We start from the raw sequence: 23419 nt of genomic DNA, 5'->3' as shown, positions 1-23419 counted from the left end.
ACGCTTCATTTGTTGATAAGTCTTCCCCTTAACAATTATTTGTTGTAAAAAAACATTATCAGTCTCAAACGATAATGTCAAAATCTCAATCTGGAATAACTTTTAGAAATCAAACTTCTGATAACACAAATTATGAATCCTTATCTCTTTCTATGTGTTATTGTAAAAAGAAATGACACGTTATTTATGATTGCCACAGGTTGGAAAATAAGCAAGAGAATAAAGATGGGGCTATTCCAAATGTTATTTTTTGAAAGAGGTAAATGTCACTGTCTTTTCTTGACTATTTTTTCATCTCTGAGGATATGTTTTCTAGCTGTATTGACGCATATATTATTCCTGGTATACTACAGACCATTCAGCAATAACAAAACAATTATTGATATATGCAGTACCCACAGGTCCTGGGATTTCAAGTCAAAGCTATTAAAGCAATATATATATATATATATATATATATATATATATATATATATATATATATATATATATATATATATATATATACAGTTGTTTAAAAGATGCATAAATAACATAAATAACACAAAAGAATACTAAGGTGAAGGCGAAAAGAGAACTGCACTTCAGGAGAAGTTAAGTTGCAATGATCAATTGTATTTTGAAATCCTTTAAATGATTATAAGATCAGAATCACTTAGTAATTCTCAAACTAAGGAAAAACTTGAGAAACGAAACTGAAAAGAACTTGAGGCTGAAATACAGACCATACATACTTTAGTAAATCAAGATAATAACCCCACTATTATTAAGGAACTGAAGAAAAGAGCAAGCAGATTTGGAAGACATCAGAGAAAAAGAGGTGTAAATTGTAACGTTAAAATTAAAAGCAAGGTGGTATAAAACTGGTGAAAAATTCTAAACATTTCCTTAACCTTTGAAAGAGAAATTACCTAAAATAAAACAATGAAAGATTTAATTACAGTATATGGAAAATGGGTAACAACTCAAAAATAGACATTAAATTAAAAAAACTATGTATGAAATATTATATAAGAGACAGAACAACAATAATTTATAAACTCTTAATCACTTTTTAAATCATGACAAAATACTTTCAGATTTTGAAACAAGCTCGTTGGAAGCTAAATTAACCATTGAGGAAAGTGGTTTAGCATTACAAAATATGCAAATTGAAACTAGCCCGGGTTCCGATTGATTTACTGTTCAATTCTATCAATTCGTTTGAAAGTTCTTTGTGGTTTTCCTTTTAGATATATAAATGCTGGATACGAAATGGAGTATTTTTCCAAACTGCAACCTCAGGTAATCAGTACATGCATTTGAAAGGAAGATAAATACAACAAATTAATTCAACATTGGAGACCATTTTCTCTACTAAATGTAGATTACAAGACTGCATCAGCATCAAGTGCTTATAGGGTCAAGAAAGTCCTCCGTTTTATTATTAGTGACAGTCAAAAGGGTTTTGTGAAAGGATGATTTATTGGTGACAATACAATAATTTTGTATGACCTGATGCAGTATCTTGAGAAAAAATGAGTCCGGTCTTTTCTTACTGATAGACTTCGAAAAAGCTTTCGACTCGGTCGAATGGGACTTTCTGGAGAATGTCCTGAAATTTTTTACTTTGAGTAATCTAATAGTAAATGGTTGAGATTATTCTGCAATAAGTCAAAACACCGTGTCATAAATAAAGGACATTTATCCCCATGTTTCAATTTGGAGAGAGGTTGTCGCCAGGGAGAATCTTTAGCACCCTACTTATTTACAATATGAATTGAACTTCTGCAATAGAAATAAATAATACACAAATATTATAGGCATTTTCAATAATGAAATTGAGTTCAACCAGTTCACCTTTGTCCTTGAAGACAACCATGCAGATTTGAAAAGACTGATTTGGCATCAGGTATGCACTGCAAGGTTGTTAACTCAAAAGCTATTTGGATTGGAAAGGAAAAAATTGTAATGAAAAAATTTGTCCCGACATTTATATTAACTGGTCAGTCGCCAAATTTATATTACTAGGAGTAGATTTCTCTTTCTATTTGGAGGATATGTTAGAACTTAATTAATTGACGAATTTACAGGAAATAAAGAAATCACTCGGCTCATGGAGCAGAATATAAATCTTTCTTATTAAAATTACTTTGATAAAATCCTTGAATTTATTCATCATTTCGCAGCTCTACCAAATCATCCGCTCCGTATAGGAAATGATCTGAATACATTGTTTTACAGGTTTATTTGGGATGGCAAAACCGATAGGGTAAAATGAAATACTCTTTTAGCTCCTTTTAACAAAAGGTGATTCAATATGATTCAATGGCACTCGTTTATGTATTATATGAAAACTTTGCTTGATTAGGCACCTTTTACTGAACGAAGATCGTTTAAGCAAGAACTGGTTTCCGAACAAATATTTGGCAAATTTAACGGTACACTGTTGTTAAAATTAGGAAACACTACATTGAAAGAAATCTTTAAAATAATTAAAAAATATCATTTGATGTATGTTATTGATGCCTTATTTAACGGAATAATATATCGTTCAGGAATACCTCTCAAAATATTCTTAATTTAGTAACTATAAACAATTTTAAATCATACACAAGGTGGATAACAAACAGTGTTTTTGATGCAGAAGGATCTCTGCTACGTTTTGAAGAAATGTAGGGGAAAAAACACAAACTAATAATTTTATCCAGTACTTTGCTCGTATCTCAAATATATCAATGAAATGTAAACAGACAATGTAAAGTTTTCGAAAGTAGAAAAACTTTCAATGTAATACTCGGCAACACTTTGCAGGGTATAATTAAAGAATAAATGTGTTAAAAACCAAGATATAAAAGTCAGATGGTAAATATGACACTTGGAACAGGCAGCTAGGGTGTGCCATTGTTGTAAATGAATGGTCCATCTCTTTTCCTCTGACTAAACTTAGTACAAAAGACACAAATTTGATCAGCTTTAATATTAGACTTCTGCATATAAATATTGCCACAAACCAGTTTTTTAAAGCGGATAATTTAAGTAATAGCGATAAATTCTAATTATGTAAGGAGGTAACAGAGAAAATCGAGCACTTATTCTATGCCTGTTAAGTTACTGAACATTTTCGAAAAATATTTGTGGAATGGAACCAAATATACGACCAAGATTTTAAAATTACAGCAATAGATGCCTTTAAAGGAAATTAAAATTTAGATCATTTATCAACTTTCTAATCTTGCTTGCAAAATATGTTACATACAAATCGCGTTGTGCATACAAAATCCCAACTCTCACCTATTATAAAAGTTGAGTTTTATTATACACAAGGCTAGGAAAATATGTCGCCAAATTAAATAACAGAAGTGGTGTGTTTAAGAAAACCGTGGAAGCTTTTGTCAACTTTTGGTTTGATTTCTTCTTACCCTTTACCTTCACATCAAAGAAACAAACAAGCAATGTAAAACACCTTGGGTAAGTAAATAAGTTTTGTACAATATTTGTGAGAGTACGTGTCTGTATGTGAATGTGTGTATGTGTGTGTTGTGTCTCAGTAAAGAAACACAAATAAAGGTCAGAATGGAAAATAATCTTAAAGTAATGCTCCGTACACCTGGTCAGGTGCTGATGATGGGGAACATGTAAAATCCTGACAACTCATGTACTTTGTAAATACATTAATTGCATGTGCACACATTTTGACACTGTATACATAATGCTTGTAAAACAGTGTATGATTAAAGATGACTAGTATTCTGGTTTGTGTAATGAGGTCAATTTTAAAAGTAGAGCGGAACTATATCTGGAACATAACGTTACATCTTTATTAAAGAACCATTTTGGTAGCTATTGAAATATGTATGTGTATTGAAGAAGAAAAAAAATGTTCCGAACCTTTAGATTTCCTACGCGCTATATCTTATAAAATATCTAGCTGTCTGGCTATTTGGTTGACATGCGTCTGCCTAAACAGTAAGTCAATGTGCCCATGCCACCGTCACGTGCAAAACGGCGTATATGACAAATCATCTGGAGAATACTGAATCTTGAAAGATGTTGGTCCTAAACATTGTGAAATGAAAAACCCTGCCATTTTGTGCATGTGTACGAATTAATTCGATCTTGAAAGAAGGAACACAAGATTTTATGACGTCACGGTTGTAAACATAATAACTCAACACCACCGTATGTCGGATTGCCTTAGGCCCAAGTTAGCGCTTCAAAGTATACCAACACCCCAGCTGCCTTAGTCCCAGTTTTGCGCTTCAAATTATACCAGAACCTCAGCTGATTACCAACATTCACCCGAGTCTTATTTTTCTTTAATGCACACTTTTTTCATCAGATCTACTTTTTTTAAAAAACAACAAAAAGAGGCTTGTGCCTTTATTCCCCCTAGAATCAATTTAAGCGCCACGTGCGAAAGTTGTTGTTATTGGATTACTCACTAATGGAATTTGTCGAATGTATCACATCTCTAATTATGGAACACTCCCGTAAAAGAATGGAATTGTGAGAGACTACATTGACTGAATTAAATGGTGGAACCTGTTAATTTTTAAACTGAATATTTTTTAACGTTGTTGAAACATAACACCTTGATTAGTTCAAAGAACGATTTATATCAGATAGTTCTTTAAGTAAGGCGTTTCCTTCTTTCCAAAATTAAGTTAGATTGCGAGATTGGTGAAACGTATTAAAAACTGTGACATTGGGACTGTACGCATCACATGTGATACGTCGCCGGGAAATAGACTCGTTAACAATCCGCTGAAAGTTCGATCAAATCACAATTGACTGACACTCACTGGTACATATGAAGCCTGGAGATTCAATAAATTTGTAAGAGATTAGTACGTTTATAACATGTATTTACTCCCACGCTGTCGCATCTATGTTTTTAATACATTTCCTCTTGTGGTCAAAACAACGATTTTCGACTTCAAATAACTGACTGGTATGTGAATTAGTGCTTTTTCTATGTGCGTGTTTGGTAGAGGGAGAAAGGAGAGAGAGAGAAAAGAGCAAGAAAATGTACCTTGACAAGAAGTTGTTGATTTACATAGGATTCTAATACAGCCTTATTTAACGCCAAGCTCTGTTCCTGTTACTGGAAACTAATTACACATCATAATGACCTTTGTTGAAATGACACAGCTGCGTTCAGAGCTGGCAACAGTTATGCTTTGAAATATACCGCCCACAAATACGATACCTTCACTAACTGAGCAACCGCACCTCGTTAGCATTAATCTACACTTGTACCAATGTCGTTTAATACTTGTGATAGGCAATATTTATAGAATCCAAAGAGAGTGTGATTTTCGGCATAAAATATCAGGAAAAGACACACATACATTGGTGCTTGAATTTCCACCTACTTGAATATAATTTCTTAAAATGATATCACCCCTTTTCGGTTAAATAACCATTTAATGTGAATATGTTTGAGTGTCCATAAACAGCGTCTATTCTCGTTTACAATATGATGTTTCGTCCAATAACATCGCATTATTCATGTGATAAATATGACAGATTCTATTCGAGGCTTGCGAATGATTGGACTTGTTTCATAACTTCATTCTAAACGCACATTAGCATATACTTCTAATCAGTTACAAGAGCTTTCAGACATAAAAGTGAAATTAAGACATATCACTCCACGTCTGAAACAGCTACTCGGTCTATTTCCAACCGGAAACAAATTAAATCTGAGTTATATGTTTTAGAAAGGCATGAGAACCCCATACTATGTGTGTATATGCAATGGCACAGTTAGCTATTTTAGATCCAAACTGATTATTTCAAAGTGGACTACATTTTCGACTAATGACCAGATAATGTCTATTTATTTCGTTTAGCATTCACGATACAATTTTGAGAATAGACTGAATCATTTTCAGCCATTTCTCTGCCTCAAGTTAATAAAAAGACAAAATATCAGGTATGCTGTAATACAGAAGTGATTTTAATTCCCCTGAATAATAGAATTCATGATCACGCCCCAGTTAATTAACCTGTGAAATTCAATTGGCTATTTGGCCAGATCGTAATGTCATAGCCAAAGTCCCATCGAGCTCGTTCCACAGATGTTAAGTTGTCCCGGCAGATGATGATGAAAACCTCTAAAATGACTTAGTTCCTCTCCGTCAGATACACAAAGGAAATTCTTGAATGACATGTTCGCCCTCCGTCAAGTATACCAGAAAACTATGGAGCGACTTAGTACCCATCCGTCATGTACACAAAGAAAACTCTAGAATGACTTGTTAACCCTCTGTAAGGTATACAAAGAAAACTCTTGAATGACTTAGAACCCCACCGGCAGGTATAAAAAGAAAACTCTGGACCGAGTTAGTTACCACCCACCCACCCGGTCACGAACACAAAGTAAAATCTAGAATGGCTTGTTAGCGCTCCGTCAGACACATAAAAACTCTGAAACAACTTAGTACCCCTCTGTCGGGTACACAAAGAAAACTAAACTTTAGAACGGCTTGTTAGCCCTCCGTCGGGTACACAAATAAAACTCTAGAATGACTTGTTAGCCCTCCGACAGACACATAAGTAAAACACTAGAATGACTTTGCACCCCTCCGTCAGGTACACAAAACTAACTCGAGAATGACTTGTCAGCCCTCCGTCAGGAACACAAAGAAAAATCTAAAATGAATTGTAAGCTACATGTCAGGTGCCAAGAAAACTCTAGATAGTTTGTTAGCCCTCCGGCAGGTAAACAGAGAAAACTCTAGAATAACTCGCTAGCCCTCCGTCAGGTACACAAGGAAAACTCTAGAATAACTCGTTAGCCCTCCGTCAGGTACACAAGGTAAAATCTCGAAATTAACTCGCTAGCCCTCCGTCAGGTACACAAGGAAAACTCTCGTTAGACACACAAGAATAATCTAGAATGACTTGTTAGCCCTCCGTAAGATAAAAAAACATCTAGAATGATTTGTTAGCCCTCGGTCAGGTACACAAAGAAAACTTTAGAATTAGTTTGTACACCTCTGTCAAGAACAGTAAGAAAATAACAGAGAACATGTACTAAGTACATGATATTCATATTTTGAAGCTTCTTTGCCTTACTCGGAAGCATCTGTTCAGCCGGTATAAATACAACTAATAATGTTCGTTTTTATACGAATTTAACCTTGTCTCGTTTTTATACGGGTTTAGCATTGACTTTTTCATACGGACTTAACCTTGAGTCGATTTATGCGGGTTTAACCTTGACTGATTTGCTAACTTTAATTTGGTCTCTCTTTCCATTCGGAAAGAAATCGTCTTTCCGAATTCAACTTGGTGATCAGATGCTACTAACACTAATTTGTCTCCGTTTGCATGTTACTGTTCAATATCTTGCAAGACAATTTGGAATATCTATCCATCTTGAAAATGTTATATTAAAATCGATAGGTATCATGGCAATGTATTCGAGTTACTGCAACAAATGGCTTCCACGAGAAAGTATTGGGAGAACAATGCCAGTGTCATGTAAAGAGTTGTATTCCTAGACGACCTTGTATTATTGACCGCACATAGGTTCTTACTTCAAGAACGTTATCACTTGAATCAAAGCTTGGGACTCACTGCAACTCGTCTTCGTGTTTCCATTGGACACTTATAACTATTTCATTTATATCTCTAAAACAAACAAATGAACATGCTGTTTTTGTTGTTGTGGGGTTTAGCGCCATTTTTCAGCACAAGGTAGGCTATACATGGCGGCCAGTATTAATGGTGGAGGAAGAACCCGGGAAAACCCCGGAAAGAACCACCGACCCTGGGTCGGCCAATGTGGTTATGTGAGAAGCTACCAACAAGCTTACTCACATAACCATATTGGCCGAACCTGAGACTTGAACCTACGCAGACACACGTGAGATGGCAGTGAAACGAAACGGTGAGCGCTTTAGATCACTCGGCCACTCAGGGCCCCCAAATGAACATGTACCATATAGCCTATTAACACGCCAATCACAAGTTTTGAAGGTTTTATTAATGCAGATATGAAATGGAGAGACATACCTTGCTTTTGTGGGTGCACATCAATAAGCTTATATTCCTAATAATAAAAAATAGAATAAATGTGCAATGTGTCACACTTGATTTTCTAATTATTTTTCAGTGTGAAATAAATGTCACTCAGAATAGTGAGCACAGTTATTAATAATGATAATTGTTAATACGTTCTAATAAGAAAATTACGATCACTAAAGAAAAACTGAACGAAAGGTAGACATGTAAAGAAGATAAAATTGTATAGATATAAGGCAGATATTGGATAGATAGAGTAAACAAAAGTAATAGAACAATGTAATATTTATTTGATTTATTTATTTGATTCTTTCAACACACTTTTTATGTTAGTTTGTTTTTTGTTGCTTTTTTTTGGGGGGGGAAGGTGTTTGACCATGCTTTAGTCAAGTTAAGATTAAAACCGTTAAAATATCATGCCTGTAATATAGATTCTCTCTCTCTCTCTCTCAATATATATATATATATATATATATATATATATATATATATATATATATATATATATATATATATATATATATATATATATATATATATATATATATCTGAAAGTATTCGTACACACACTTAATTACCAGTCAATTTCCAGCTTCAGACGCTTTGAATAAGTATCGGCCGTAGCTGACGCGGGGCCACATTAGGATCATTTTGGCAGGACCTCCTGGATTTACGCGCGGGACCCCGTTTGAGCAAGGCATTTGGAAATAAACTTTTTAAAGAAGTTTGATATAATATTGAACTTAAATTAGCATTCCATCACTTTAAAGTTACTAAAGTGGGACCTATGTGAACGCCGGCCCGATTTGGCCAAATCGGCCCAATCGGTCCAAGGCGGCCCTGTTTTGAATTATATCTTCAACTATGCATACAAGTAGCTGTTCGAAGTAAACGTTTCGCAAACGTGTTGCATTGTCTGCTACAGGACTCAGGGTACTAATTCAGGTGCCATACAAAAAAAACTATGCAAACACCATGATATTAAAAATTCAATGACTTTAATTTTCTAAACGCTCGTGATCAAACCCATATTTATCGGTATAGACACGTCCTTGATGACAGCTTCTGTATAGAGAAAGCTATATGAGCTTTTGCATTTTCTGACATACATGTGTTTGAGAAATGTGCTTTTAATTCTGCACCAAAGCGTCAGGTGCTAATTTCAGTAATGAATTTTCCAAATTAGAGTCTGTAAAATGACTGCAACTCCTTCAGTAAAACAAGGTTTTTGTTGTGCTTTTTATAGCTACACCTATTATAATTTCTATAAGAGAATCTTGTTACTAAAATGCTACTTTCATTTTCAATTAGCACTCCACACGCAGAATCATCAATGTCTAGTGTTTCATTCAATATATAGCTAACTATGTCTCTGGTTAATAGCCATTTTATCCTCTATGATTTAGAACATGGTAATCATCTGTCAGAATCAATTCCTATTTTCCACTTGTCGCAAGTTCGCGTATCACCAGGTTGGACATTTAATTTCAAGCAAGCCACATACAATGTGCAAATAGAGGGTAATTAATCCACAAAAGTAAGGATTGTTTACTAAACCTTTACCGCGTGATTTCTTATTTGATAGAAGTTTTCGATGACTTTTTTCCTTTTCCGCCAGCACCGTATTGAACTCGGCCGAGCCAATTATTTTGCCCTAGATAGCCATCGAATACCATTTACTAATAGTGTTTAGACTGCTTTGTGCCGCTGCAAGCAGCTCTGATTAAACAAGCACTCGTGAATGCAATTGCTGCTGCGGAAGGACCACAAGCATATACAACCAAACACGCATGTTTGTACTTCAAGATCACGTTCTCCTGGTGCTTTCATCTCGCAACGAGTTTCTCAGCTTCGGTTATTTTTCACTTCAGTAGCAGCGAGTGCCCTTTATAATTCTTCTATTAATAATACACTTTGACCCATAACACGATTATATTTTAGTGTATATGAGGGTTTGAAGCAGATATTCGTCAAGAAGTGAAACAAAATAACATCAATGCTAGCATCCATTATTAGGTCACCCAACACCCTGTCCGTAAATTCTGCTCCCGCATCATCTTGATCAGAATCCATAATAATCATATATATATATATATATATATATATATATATATATATATATATATATATATATATATATATATATATATATATATATATATATATATATATATATATATATATATATATATAAAATCTTAACACAATAATCAAAGATGGTTTAGACCCGGTCCGGATAGATGTTGAGTCCTTGGAAATGAATTTTATCTCTGGCAAATAATGGTACTGATACCGTATATATGAAACTTTCTATAGTAGTTTCTTGTGAAAGACGTGCTATTAATGTATGATGCAGTGAATTATTGATCACTATTGTCAATGCATCCCACACAATTATATAACCACTTAGAATAAACATACATGAACTGGAGTCACGTATCTTTAAGATATTACGATTAGGTTATTAAATCCATCCCGACAGTGACACAAAGAAGCTGAATATTTCCATACTTTTCAAAGCCTTTGGTTAATAATCCACTAAATCAGACCCACGAATTTACTACGCGTTGTGGTCAGACACGTTTTCGTTCATCCACATATTGCTTTGTTGTTGCATTAGTATAATCAACACACCCGTTGATATGAGCAATCGACACGCCAGAACATCTGATTCCACCGTTTTCAGTGAATACAACCAGTCTCTGTGCGACAGCATCATCAAACTGATAAAAATATCTCCATTGTCAACATTAGACGTTTGCAGTTTACTATTTTGATCTATAAAACTCTAGTTCTCCTGAATCAAAACCAACAGCAACACAAATACAAATCTCAGTTAAATCCGCTTTGGTGACAAACCTGCTCAAAATCTATGTCAGCACCACGTCGGGATGAGTAGCTTCCGTAAATGTTAATAGACATTTGTATAATATTAAACATACTTTAATGTACAATCAATAAGCGTTTGCAGGACTAGGCTTCCCACAAGTGCACGCAACGCTTCAAGAAAAAGATGACCCCATGTGGAACAATCCAACTGAGTTTGTACTGGTATAATTGAATACAACAGTGGTTATTTACCGTGCCTGGCTAAATAATCAACAACTTCAGTCGGTGGTGCAAGTCCATAAGAATCAAAATACAGACTATGTTGAGGTGTTAACACTTATGCAACCCAATGTTTTCTAGGTCCTGTTGTCAAATCCCCGTCGACAATACTGGTTTCAAGTGTGTGTGTGTGTGTGTGTGTGTGTGTGTGTGTGTGTGTGTGTTTGTGTGTGTCGAACCATATACGCATGTTCATCTCGCATAAATACACCACGAAAATGTTTGACAGATTTTATACCTCGCAAGTAAGTCAAGATTGGTCAATGGCGTGGTCCTCTGCGTGTTTTACCGGGTAATCGAATGATATTTGACGACTTATTCCTGACAATCGAAGGCCTTTTCTGTTTCTTCACATCCACTAATTGCCTTTTTCAACGCCGTCCTGGATGCAGTCTCTTGCAACTGCTGGTACAGCTGCTACTAAGACCGTGGAATCACTGCAAGGAATGGACATATTCCTCGTGTCTTATTCATTTGTGTCACTTCAGAATTAGATAATTTTAATGTCATCGAATTGCTAATGTGTTTTGCCACATTAAGCTGAGCAGGTTGTGTTTGGGTCAACCAAATGAGGACATTTCCGGTACATTTTGCTGGAGAAAGTTTTCAATGTTACCCCACAATCAATTAGTTTCGTTTTCTATTTTCGAAAGTTGATTTTCACTAAGGACGACCTTCTTTTTGTGATATGACAGTATTATTTAAATACGTTACACATTCTATGAATTCCCACATGTTCATCGATGACCATCATTCGCCCAGCTGCACCCATTCAGCAACACAGTCTTATCAGAGTGTATCACATTGTAGCATATGTAACCACCTGTAGCGTCACATCATTGCCCACTCATAGATATATGACGCAACTGTTAGAGACAGCGGGGTCATACTCGTCCCGTTTTGGTTGTTGGCACGCACATATCTGTGACACGCCATCGAAATCACGCCACGAATTGAGCGCTCAATAAACAGACGCTAGTCAATAATGGTGAGCAGCTGTACCTCTATTTTGGTTTTGAACAATAACGCACCCCAATCCATTCCCGTTGATGAGAAGTAATGTGCAGGATCGAACTTGTACACGTACATGGCAGTGTCAGGAAGATTCTCAAACACATTGGTGCGCAGTTAGAGATCGTGAAACCAGAACAAAATCTTGTTGGCATTCTCGCAATCTTTTTCTGAGAGGCCTTCGCATCATTACGTGGCCATCATACCCATGGAAGATATAAAACGCTACAGGGATTTTTTGTTTTTGTTGGGTTAAATTCTCAACTGTAGATTTCAAGCGTTGTGTGCAGTAATGCTTTACGTGCCAGTAATGTGACAGTGATCACGGACTAGAGGACTTTTCCCTGTACCAAATGGACCGTCAAAGTTCTGCAATAAATGGTTGATAAAAAATTACGAATATTATTACGAATCATAATCATGACTGCTGGGGAAGGAACAGAGTTGTGGTCAAAACAATTTCGATGTAACCTGGAGCCGTATACGAAAAACCTCAACTGAATCGCTATCACGATACAACATTGGTACTTCAGTTTTCCAGTCACACTTAACTATCATGTAATAAAATCCGCATGCTGGTTTGTCAGCGACTTATATGGTTTGGTCGTTGCTTGGCTCCAAGCTTTCTACTGGAAAGTTCAGACATCCAAAGTCGGCGTAGATGATACAGGGGAATTTCGTTACTCGTTGAAGAGCAGTAAATTTGAGAATGCTTTTACCTCCTGGCAATTGTGTCCGCTAAGTTTTTCACCAATCCCATTACAGTAAAATCACCGTTAGTGAGCAATTGATGGGTGTTAAATACTTGTATGGGACGTCTGCACCGTGATGTTTACTGTGTCGACTAAGCAACAGAGCAAGATTCTTTATTCATTCGTAGTGCTATACCTATTCTGATTATTTCATATTGCTCATCAGCAACTAATCAATCTGTTGCTTTTTTGAGGATAGTGCATGTGGATAACATCCTGTATCCCAAGTGAACACATTAACAGCTAGACCTGGGTTACGCTTTCAAATTAGTTTAGTGTGTGGCCCTGGTAACCTGCATTGAAATTCGGTATCATCAAAATTATAATCACCCAGATAAACACTATTGAACTAATATTAAGTCTAAATTCTTCACTGAGTTTAAAATGACGATGTAATTCTTTGACAGAAGTTCAAGTGAAAGTAAGTAAGAAACAAATTGTCCGGAACGAATAACGCTTAAAACTTAGATGACCAATCAGACTAAAGATTTTGGTTCCAAATAAGTGATACGAACTGTCAGTAATGTTTGCTTGCTTTTTTGCTTATTTGTTTGTTTTGGGGTTTTAGTTTTTTGTTGTTGTTCTGTTTTTAGTTTTTGTTGGTGGGGGTGTGCTGGGGATTCTGCCTGGCTTCCATCCTAATCGAATCGAGAAAACAAACGCCGCTAAATTCCAAACGCAGTGTGGAACCAATAGTGTTAAAAGGAACTGTGGGAACATCGATTGTTAAATAGAAGTCATAGAAAGGTCATGGCGCGACTGTCATGGAGATCTGTATAATCAACAGTTAATAAATCATGCATAAAATTATGAATATGGATCAGCTTAATTGCATTAGAAATGTCTACTGACATAACCAGCTATCACAATCCAATACAACATATTACAGTAAATATTAAGTCTTTTAGCATTGTAATAGTTTGTTGAATGGTTCAAGACATCGGTGGGAGGTGGAGCTGAGAGATTTGTCGTGACAAAAATAGTAAGAGGGCTATGATAGATCCGCTATCAAATGTTTTCATTACGTAGTTTCGTATTAAACCTATCTGTTGATTAATTCTGTATATTGGGTAGGGTATTCATATGGTTGATTCCATTCAGGTAGAAAATTATGATACTCTAGTGAACGATCTGGCAGACACTTATGATACACATGTCGAAGTCCCTGATTTAAACAAATAGCCGTAATAGGGGTTGAAACATATGAGGTATTTTCTACTGATTTCCCATTTTTAGTTTTTGTTCCTGACAAGTGAATTGATGCTTGATCCATGACAATGGTGTTTATGAGGATTTTCTTATGCAGACCTTACACGTAAAGATTGTTACGTCGTGATCGGCAACATTCTGTCTCGTCACTGAAAGTAATACCAATTTCCCGATGTTGACAATAGTGGAGCTGTGTCAACCGTTCTGGAAATAGCTATTTGCTGTCCGTATTTCCCCACTACCTTGTAGCATATTAGAGCAAATTCTAAAACTGTGGATCACACATTTCAGATGAGAACAAGGAACAAGTTTCAAATTGGCAAAAATATTGCTGAAGGGTTATATAGAACGACCTACTTTTAGATCAAGTTACTTGAATTGATCTGCTGCTTTTGTACTGACTTGTGTATGTAAATTCCTTTACGCCATATATTTAGTCATGTTATCCACATTCCTCACATACAGACTTATTCAGATCTTCTCGGTATGAAGGTGTCATAGATAATGTACCTTACGTATCCATGAGACCTGAATACAGTTACTCATGATTAGTAATTTGTTTAGTCAGGATCTAGTTTGCGGAATTTATTACATGAACATGAAGGTCCAGTAAAGTTAGAAATGATAAGGACTGGCATATTTAAATCTTACCTTCTTTGATTCTCTCCCAGACTTGTGATATGATGACTTCTACGGACAGTCATGATTTCGCGGAATAGCCTAACCGAGTATATCAGTACAAAGGGTGCAAAGGACAGGTTCTGTGCACAAATTTAATGTTGCATACACCTGATTAATATAAACTTTTATAAAACAATACCTGAGTCAGGACAAAAAGGTCCACATTTTTGGATAGGTAGAATAAAGCCAAATATAAGAACAGCATTCATTCGACCTGATACCACAGTGGGAACTCGATGAATAGAAAGTTATCTCACCCCACTTCCAAGATTAAATATGCATTTTTCATATCCTAAGGCCATTTGTGACCACACGTAATGCTCACAAACAGTGCCAACACAAGCACCTTCCCTGGGTGAGAATTTTGAAAAACACTGTGTACTTCATACCTTGATGCAATTCAAGATAGTTGTCATCCAGGCAGTTTTTAAAATTATCTTCTTGCCTTTAACCAACGTGTCTACTGTTGTAAGTGGTAGCTCTTCTTCCTAGCCGACTATTGGTATTTCAGTGGCTATATACTGTGCAGTGACTACATGCAGTAAACATGCCTCACATCAGTTTCAAGAACAACACTAGCCTGAAAGACCAAATTGACAATTATATCCATATCTTTAATTATTACACAATAATAGCTCAAAAAGTCAGACCATAGCCTTGAGTTATGGAATTTCCCAGGGGCCAATTTACGAAACTGTCCCCTGCTACCAAAGCTCGAGATGCTATCAGGACGGTGCGCTGATAGAGGTGAACATTGCTACAGCAAAAAATAATTGTGCCTTTAATTTGTGTATTTCAGGTTGATGTTACTGTGATTTTGAAACTAAATGCATGCTCGCGTTTTCGTCTTCTTTTTTAATATGTATATTGACTTGTATTAGATGTCTACCATAACAATTAAGCTTATTTTTCATAGTGTCCCACAATTATTTCCCAGTTTTGTCCCTCGGATGTATTGTTAATACATTTTCTTTCATACACTGGGCCAATTTTATGGGGAAATTCGATGCAAATATTGTTATAGGTGATAATTATTTTTGCACAATATAACTTGGCCTGTAAAATTACTGTTTGTCTCATGTTCTAACAATATATTTATTAACTTCATGCAACCTGATCACAGGAATTAGGCAACAGATCTCCAATCAAATGAAACTATGCTCCTGACTTATCTACTTAAAAAATAACCATGAAAAATCAGTACAGGTGTACAGCTTCAGAAACCCTATCGCTTTGTATGGTCATGTATTTTATTTTCAGCATGAATATTTTATTTCGTGCACATTCCAAACAATTTCAATGTTCTGTTATGGTATTTTTCTGAAATTTTTCATAATTAAATATACATATTTCGATCAAATCTTCAGCTTAAACAATAACTCATTCTATGAAATGTCTGCCTCATTTAAGTACATACAATTTACGTGAAGAACAGAAAACCCGATATTGCTTTTCCAACATCATAAGTTGTTTAAAATAATGAGCAAATTCAAAACTATCTTCAAACAGATTTTTGTGTACATCGGAAGGAGTTACATATAGAGTCATTGTTCTCTGAAAGCGCCTAAGTTTTGCTTCCACCCATATATTTCAGGATTCATCATTATCGTTTCAGATTATCTCGAGTCAAAATTAAATCGTTTGAGCCTCGGTTTAAAAACGTTTGGTTAAAATGCAGAGATTCTACTTCTGCAAAAATTGTATGCATCATATGAAAATGGTACATCTTTTCAAGTCCCAATCCAACCGTCTAAATAAAAAAATTTTGAACGTGAAGTACGGATAGATTATGTGGGATGGTCTGAAATATTGTCGAGGCACTGAACGAACCTCGGAAAGTATTCAAGTCTATCAAAAAGTCTTTCCTTGAAATACCACCAACATACCGTTTTGGATAAATGGATGTAAAATGGGGTTGCATATATTAAGTATGCTTTTGTATGAACGAGTTAGTGGTCATAAGACACATTCACATATCAATTCGTATGAATTTAATTAACATTTGGTTGGATTTACAGTTGAATGACAAAACTCAGAAAATCCACAGGTTATTATTAAACACGTTGCCCGTTATCTCCTTATGTATCTACAATGACAATAGATCTTTTATCTGACACTGTTAGAAAACGTACTGATATAAAAGGATATAACATTCCAGAAAATGAAGTCAAGCAAACATTACTTGCTGACGATGCTACTATAATTCTCAATGGCCCAAAAAGAAGATTAATTTTAAATGTTAACCTATTTGATGATTTTATGACAATTACTGCACTTTCATTAAATTGTTTAAAACAGTATGTATGTTATGAATGAGGTCACTCTGGAAAAATATGAGCTTGGTATGGTATACTGGTAAACCTTTTAAGTGAACGTCCGAACGTGTTAAAGTTTGGAACTTAAGTTCTGCACCAACTTAGACCTCATAAATGAATCGAACCTCAACAACACGCTGAAAGACCTTTATATGTGCTTAGAAAAATGGAAGCTGTGCAAACTTTCCTAGATCGGAAATTTTACTATAGTTAAGATTTTTCTCTTGTCAAATCCATCTTTGTATGGTGATCTAAGTTGGATATATTATCAAAGAAGGTTATTGTGAAGATATTTCTTCATGCATTCATTCTAGGTACGCTGGGTATTCCTCAGTGGAATTGGGGAGAGGAATACCCAGCGTACCTAGAATGAATGAATGGAATTGGGGAGAGTAAATTTTTATAGGAAATCATATGATGTGGAAAATCCAGGAATTAAAAGTTCAAGCCATTTTTTAAAAGAAAATACTGGAAGCATGGTGATTTTTCCTTAAAAAACGTTCCCGATTACATTATCGTTAGTAGTATAAGCCCTACTACCACCTGAATCCAGATCTCCAAAAAAACAGTGATTCGTATTTTCTGTGTATATCATACCTATAAATGGCAATAACTCTTGCCAATCACATCCCATGCCGCCTACAGGTGTTTAAGATTTTCGCTTGCGAAGTGACAACATCGTTCACTTCGACTCCCGAAATCCAATGGAAATGTTTGCTACTTTTCATCTCATCCATTGATGAATGTGTTATCTTCGGATGTGTTAAGAACTTTTCTACAGGTGGTATACAGTATTTGTGGTAGTTCTGAGCATAATTATGTCAATTTTGTCACCTACTCGGACCACATGGCTGTACTAAGATACATTATAATAGAAGGGTTTTGACGTTAGTGTCTGAGCACGCTGCCAATTTATTTATCACCCCTGGTATAGTGGATGTACATTCCGTTCGTAACGCACATATGCATTTATGCATTTATGTTGATTTTTTTCTTCTTACTTTCTCATTTCAGAAATAACTATGACCACTATGTATGTTAAATGCAAAAATGCAAAGCCAGCGAGAAATCAAACGACTCGTGTGTCACGTGTACAAGGTGTATATCGTCGGCTTTATGCAGCACATGCGCCAGTAGGTCTGAGAATGCATGGTCAACAGTTCTAAAGAAAACTGCAAGAAACAGGGATCGACGTGAACAATTAAAGTACCGAAAGTACTTATGCTAGAATATTCAGCTTATAATGAGTCTGATGGGGACCGCTGTTACATCTGGGGGAATGTAGGAAGATGCAGCTTCGCCTCCACCGTCTATACCGTCTCTGGATGTATAGGTGGAACGTGTGGTACAAAGTGCAATGACAGATACTCTTCACTCTGTAACCAATTAGTACATAATGTTATCAGCCACATAGCGTTGTGTTGTTGCAATTAGAGGAGGAAGGAGATATGTTGCATCTGGGATTCTGTGTATAGAGGAACTGTTATTTAAAATCAGAATGCATATTTGAAACAGTCAATAGTTAAAGACTGGTTTAAATTAAAAATTATGTAACGAAATACACATCTTAGATTTGCATGTATAAATAGATTTATGCGAATGCAATAAATAAAAATTAAAGAGATAGCGACATTTTGACTATTTAAACATTTGTGCTTTTAGTTGCTTTTTTAACTGTGTACCGCTTCTACTGTAATACTAGTTCATGATAAGAATTCTTTATGCGGGTCAGTTTTAATTGCATGTTGGTAAACAACAGTACGCTTATTCATCTCTGCAAAATGATGCTGGTTCTGTCACGCATACACTCACACCACGTGTAGTAAAAAATACAAACTCATAGCAGTAGTGTATAGGGACGATTCAGCGTCAAGGGGAATTAGCATTAAAAACCACCCTGGGACTGTTTAGCGTCTATGTAAATTTAACATTAACCACCCTGGGACTGTTTAGCGTCTATGTAAATTTAACATGGACAAAAACCCCTGGGACTGTTTAGCGTCAAGGGAATTTAACATGGGGAAAAAAAATCCTGGGACTGTTGAGCGTCAAGGGGAAATGGAACAGGGTCGGGACCCTATTTTTATATGGTCCCGACCAGATGGGTCTATGGAAATGGAACAGGGGGAAAATTGAAAGAGGGAGGTCTCTGTTTTTTTTTTTTTTTAAAAAAGTAAAAAAGGGTAAGCAATGAAAGTCAAGGTCTTTTCGAGATATTGGAGTGGCCCTGAAAAGGGCCTTTGGTTTTCTTCATCTTCTAATTTCTTCTATTTCTCCACCAGCTTCTTATTTTCTGTCCTACACTTTTTCTATTCTTTTCTTTCTTCCTCCTTTCTCTTCTTTCTGCTTCTCCTCCTCTTCTTTCTTCCTCTTCTCATTTTCTTCTTCCATTTCAATTTTTTCGTTCCATGCTCTCATCCTTATCCTTTCCTCTTCATCCTCCTTCTCCTCCTTTATTTCTTTCAACAGATCACTGATGATTTCCTTAAATTTTCTTAAATTGTTGATCTCTATCTTCACTCGATGGGGACTATAAGAATAGTGATCCTCGTTTAGGTTAACCAACATTTGCTCCATCATGCCCAAATTGTCCAGGACGTCTTGCAATTTTTTCATTTTATCAAGGTGGTTTGAAGCCATCTTCTTTTTTATTCTTTGTAGAATGGTGCGAACGACGAACGTTGTGGGTTCTTATACGAAAAGTGCGGACGTGAAGGAAAACATCCCCAAGACCCGAATCTTATATTACCTAGATCATCACTTAAAACACGCGGACGTGAAGGAAAACATCCCCAAGACAAAACTTATAATACCTAGATCATGACCAAACAACGCGCGGACGTGAAGGAAAACATCCCCTAAGACCCGAATCTTATATTACCTAGATCATCACTTAAAACACGCGGACGTGAAGGAAAACATCCCCCAAGACAAAACTTATAATACCTAGATCATGACCAAACAACGCGCGGACGTGAAGGAAAACATCCCCTACTTTTCTCTTCTCATATTATCTGCTATTCACATACGCGAAGGAGCAATAAACAAACCCAAAATCTACCATCAAGACACGCAAAGCATTAAAATCAAATCCCAATAATCTACTATCCACACTAACCTATGCTAGCGCTTATAAACACACAATCATAAACACATACACTCACACTAGTAAAAAAGAGTCAGTGTTTATATTCACACGACTCTACATACACACATTGGCAAATGGATTACTATATCTTTTCTAGAGTATTGGGTAGCCCTGAAAAGGGCTGTTTGTTTTGAACTCCAGAGCACCTGGTTAATGGTTGCACCTCCCCGGCCTGGCACCGCAAACGCATCTCCTACTCCAGTCTCCTTTCACTCTTTTTGCTGGGAGTGCAGAGGCGGAATGAGTGGCTTCAGAATCCCAATCTTCTGTCTCTGGGATTCTGAAATTTCCTTGATGTGTCTGTGGTACAGCCATCCCTCTCTCCTTTTCCTCCTCTTCTTCTTTTCTTCTCTCCTCCTCTTCTTTTTTTCTTCTCTCCTCCTCTTTCATCCTTCCTTCTTCCACTATAGTCTCTGCGGCCAGCTCATCCAGTATGAGACTGGCATATTCCAGGTGCACATGAAGTTCTAACAGTTTCGCTAGCCTTCTGCTCATTCTCTAGTGTTGATCAATCAACAAAGGTAGCTAGACTGCCGAGCGATTTTCAATTTATAGTTAAAGCGCGGACGTGAAGGAAAACATCCCCGTAAGACAAAACTTATATTACCTAGATCATGACCAAGCAACGCGCGGACCTAAAAGAAACACTTACTTTTTTATATTACCCATCACTATTCTAAAACATTTTGACAAGCCACTTAAAGAAAATACTTATACACACACACACACACACACACACTTTCTAAGCAAGAAAAACAATGTGCTTATACACGCACTTCTATTTTTTTAACTTATTATAGGCAATCGGTTGTTATTTCTTTTCTAGAGATTGGGGTAGCCCTGAAAAGGGCTGTTTTTTTGTGTGCGAAGTTGAAGCTAGGGCGACCTTTTATATTCTAAGAATGCGACGTCCTCTGACGATAGGCTTTCTGACGATAGGTCGGCTTCTTCGGAAAGAGAAGAAGAACTCTTTGGTGTCGATACAACAGTCGACAAAGCCTCTGTCAGGTTCAGGTTGCTGATGCTGCTGTTGTTGCTGTTGCTGCTCTCTCTGTTGTTTCTGAAGTCTGTACTTCTCTGTCCATTCTTCTTTCTCCCTGTTAATTTCTTCTCTGAAGAGCTCTTCTATCATGTCTTCAGTGACTTTTTAACATTCTCACATTCTCTATCTCTTCAGGCTTCGGTATCAGACTGTGTCTGACCCTATGTAAATTCACGTAGGCTTCGTTTAGCTTAGCTAGTCTGGAGCACATCTTCGTAGGAGGATGAGTCGACAATGGATGGTTAGACTGGAGACTTACCCCGGTTTTTAAAGTCAAAGCGCGGACGTGAAGGAAAACATCCCTACACGGTTTTCGAGTCGGACCGTTCAATGAGTGTCATGAGAGGGATAGAGAGAAGTCAAAGAGCATGAATCAAGATTCCTATAGCCAAACAAACCACAAAGGCATTTTTTTTCAAAACACATTTTTTTATTCAAAATCACTTAACACTAACAAACAACTCTAACATTTTTAACAATAATCAAACAATATAACATCAAACATTTTTTTCAAATCACAAACATTTTTTCAACTAACACATTATTTTGGACAGGGTTGACAACGTTGTGAATGAAATTGTGATTTCCACTGCTGGAAGTCATTAGGCCATTGATGGACACTACGTTTCCTAGCTTGAGACAAAAGACCAGTATAATGGTCACAAAACCATCGATCTACTTTCATGAGTTACTAAATGTTCTAAAGAATAGCCCAGACTGCGATGATGCAGAAAATACACACAATATTGTCCACACACCAAGGAATCTGTGCCTTGTAATTTCACATTATTGAATCGGGTGGTCTGAGCATTTCTTCTCATAAAGTCAATGATATCGTCTTCCAAAGGAGGCAATCCATACGAATCGAAATATTCCACACATCCTTCTTGAGGAAAGTAGACGGCTACCCAGTGGGTTCCTGGAAGATGACTGTCGTCCGTGTTGATCACATAAGCTAGATGGTCTTGAGGTTTGCGATGAGGGAGTTCATCTTTAGCACAGACGACAGGATTCCAAGAAGCAGTATACGAGCTGTGGTTCAAAAGGTAATAAAGTTCCCAGGTATCCATGTTTTTTTGTTTTCTTGTTTTTTTCTTCTTCACAGGTAATGATAAGTGATCAATTCGATCCTGACTTTTTGCTTGAAAATGTCTGACAAGAAAGAGGCGTTTAGCTCCGACGTCTTACTCTGGTCCAAGAGAGATTCGTTAATGGAGGAGAAGAATGTTTATCCAAGCCTTTATACCACTCATTCAACACGAATTCTATCTCGATGAGACCCCAAGCTTTGTCCAGATATTCGTCCAATTTTTCTTCTTGACTCAGCATCAGGCATTTGTCGTGTTGAATTTGACTGGGATGATTGTTGTGACATCCAGAGCACTCTTCCTTGATCAATTCTTTCATTTTTTTCTGCCAGGACTGTAGCAAAACAGGAGACTAAATGGGCTTTTTTTTCTGGCCATCTTGACTTCATCATCATAACTTCTTCATCTTTGTCTTGGGATTCTTCTTCTTCCACGGTCTCCTCACATTCCATGTCCAACGTTTATCCACTAGGTAAAGAGGGATAACAGTCTTCCATAGCATCTAATAATCTAGAATGACTTCTCTTAAACTGTTGATTTCTATGGTATTGTCAAATTCTGCATACAGGAGGACGTTCAGTGTGTTATCTGCAGGTATTGGATTCGCAAACTGAAGTTCCACACGAATCTGGCCGGATTTTATAGGGTGGAAATGCCCTCGTCGCTGCCTTGGTCTGGAGTGAAATCAAAAGCCCACAAAGCATAGCCTCCTGCATAATCCTCGTACGAAATCCCGTGACTGGTGTTGGTTCCTAACTGACCGCTGGCTTCGTACAGGGACAGGTACGATCTCAAGTAATTCCTGTCACCAAACTTAGTCTCAAAGGGTCGGGTACACAGTGTCTTGCCATCGCGACTGACTTCGATTTTGGCTACGTCGTAATGTTGAAACTGAAAAGGGTTTTCGTTGTAAAGTCCATTGAAGGCTGAATTCTTGACGATACCAATAATCAAACGCTTGGGTAACTGGCCTTGGAACAGATGATCTTCGATCATGGATCGCTATCCAGCAGGAATGCTGAAGGTTTTCACTTCTACGCGTCGTATCG

The 23419-nt window shown here is 36.6% G+C and overlaps 1 protein-coding gene across 1 annotated transcript in view; it reads right to left on the bottom strand.

Moving 5' to 3' along the window:
• Window positions 1-5144, bottom strand: part of LOC149806975 (uncharacterized) — a 61045-nt gene extending 55901 nt beyond the window's left edge. Inside the window, exon 1 of the mRNA XM_089946260.1 lies at window positions 5015-5144. The gene's annotated coding sequence lies outside the window, so the exon portion shown is untranslated. The remainder of the gene's footprint in view (window positions 1-5014) is intronic.
• Window positions 5145-23419: the final 18275 nt, after the last annotated feature.

Source organism: Sinohyriopsis cumingii, chromosome 1, assembly GCF_028554795.1.
Source record: "Sinohyriopsis cumingii isolate HCF-2022 chromosome 1, ASM2855479v2, whole genome shotgun sequence".
Taxonomy (NCBI): Eukaryota; Metazoa; Mollusca; class Bivalvia; order Unionida; family Unionidae; genus Sinohyriopsis; species Sinohyriopsis cumingii.
The sequence above is the reverse complement of the archived record's forward strand: the minus strand, read 5'-3'. Positions and strand labels throughout refer to the sequence as shown.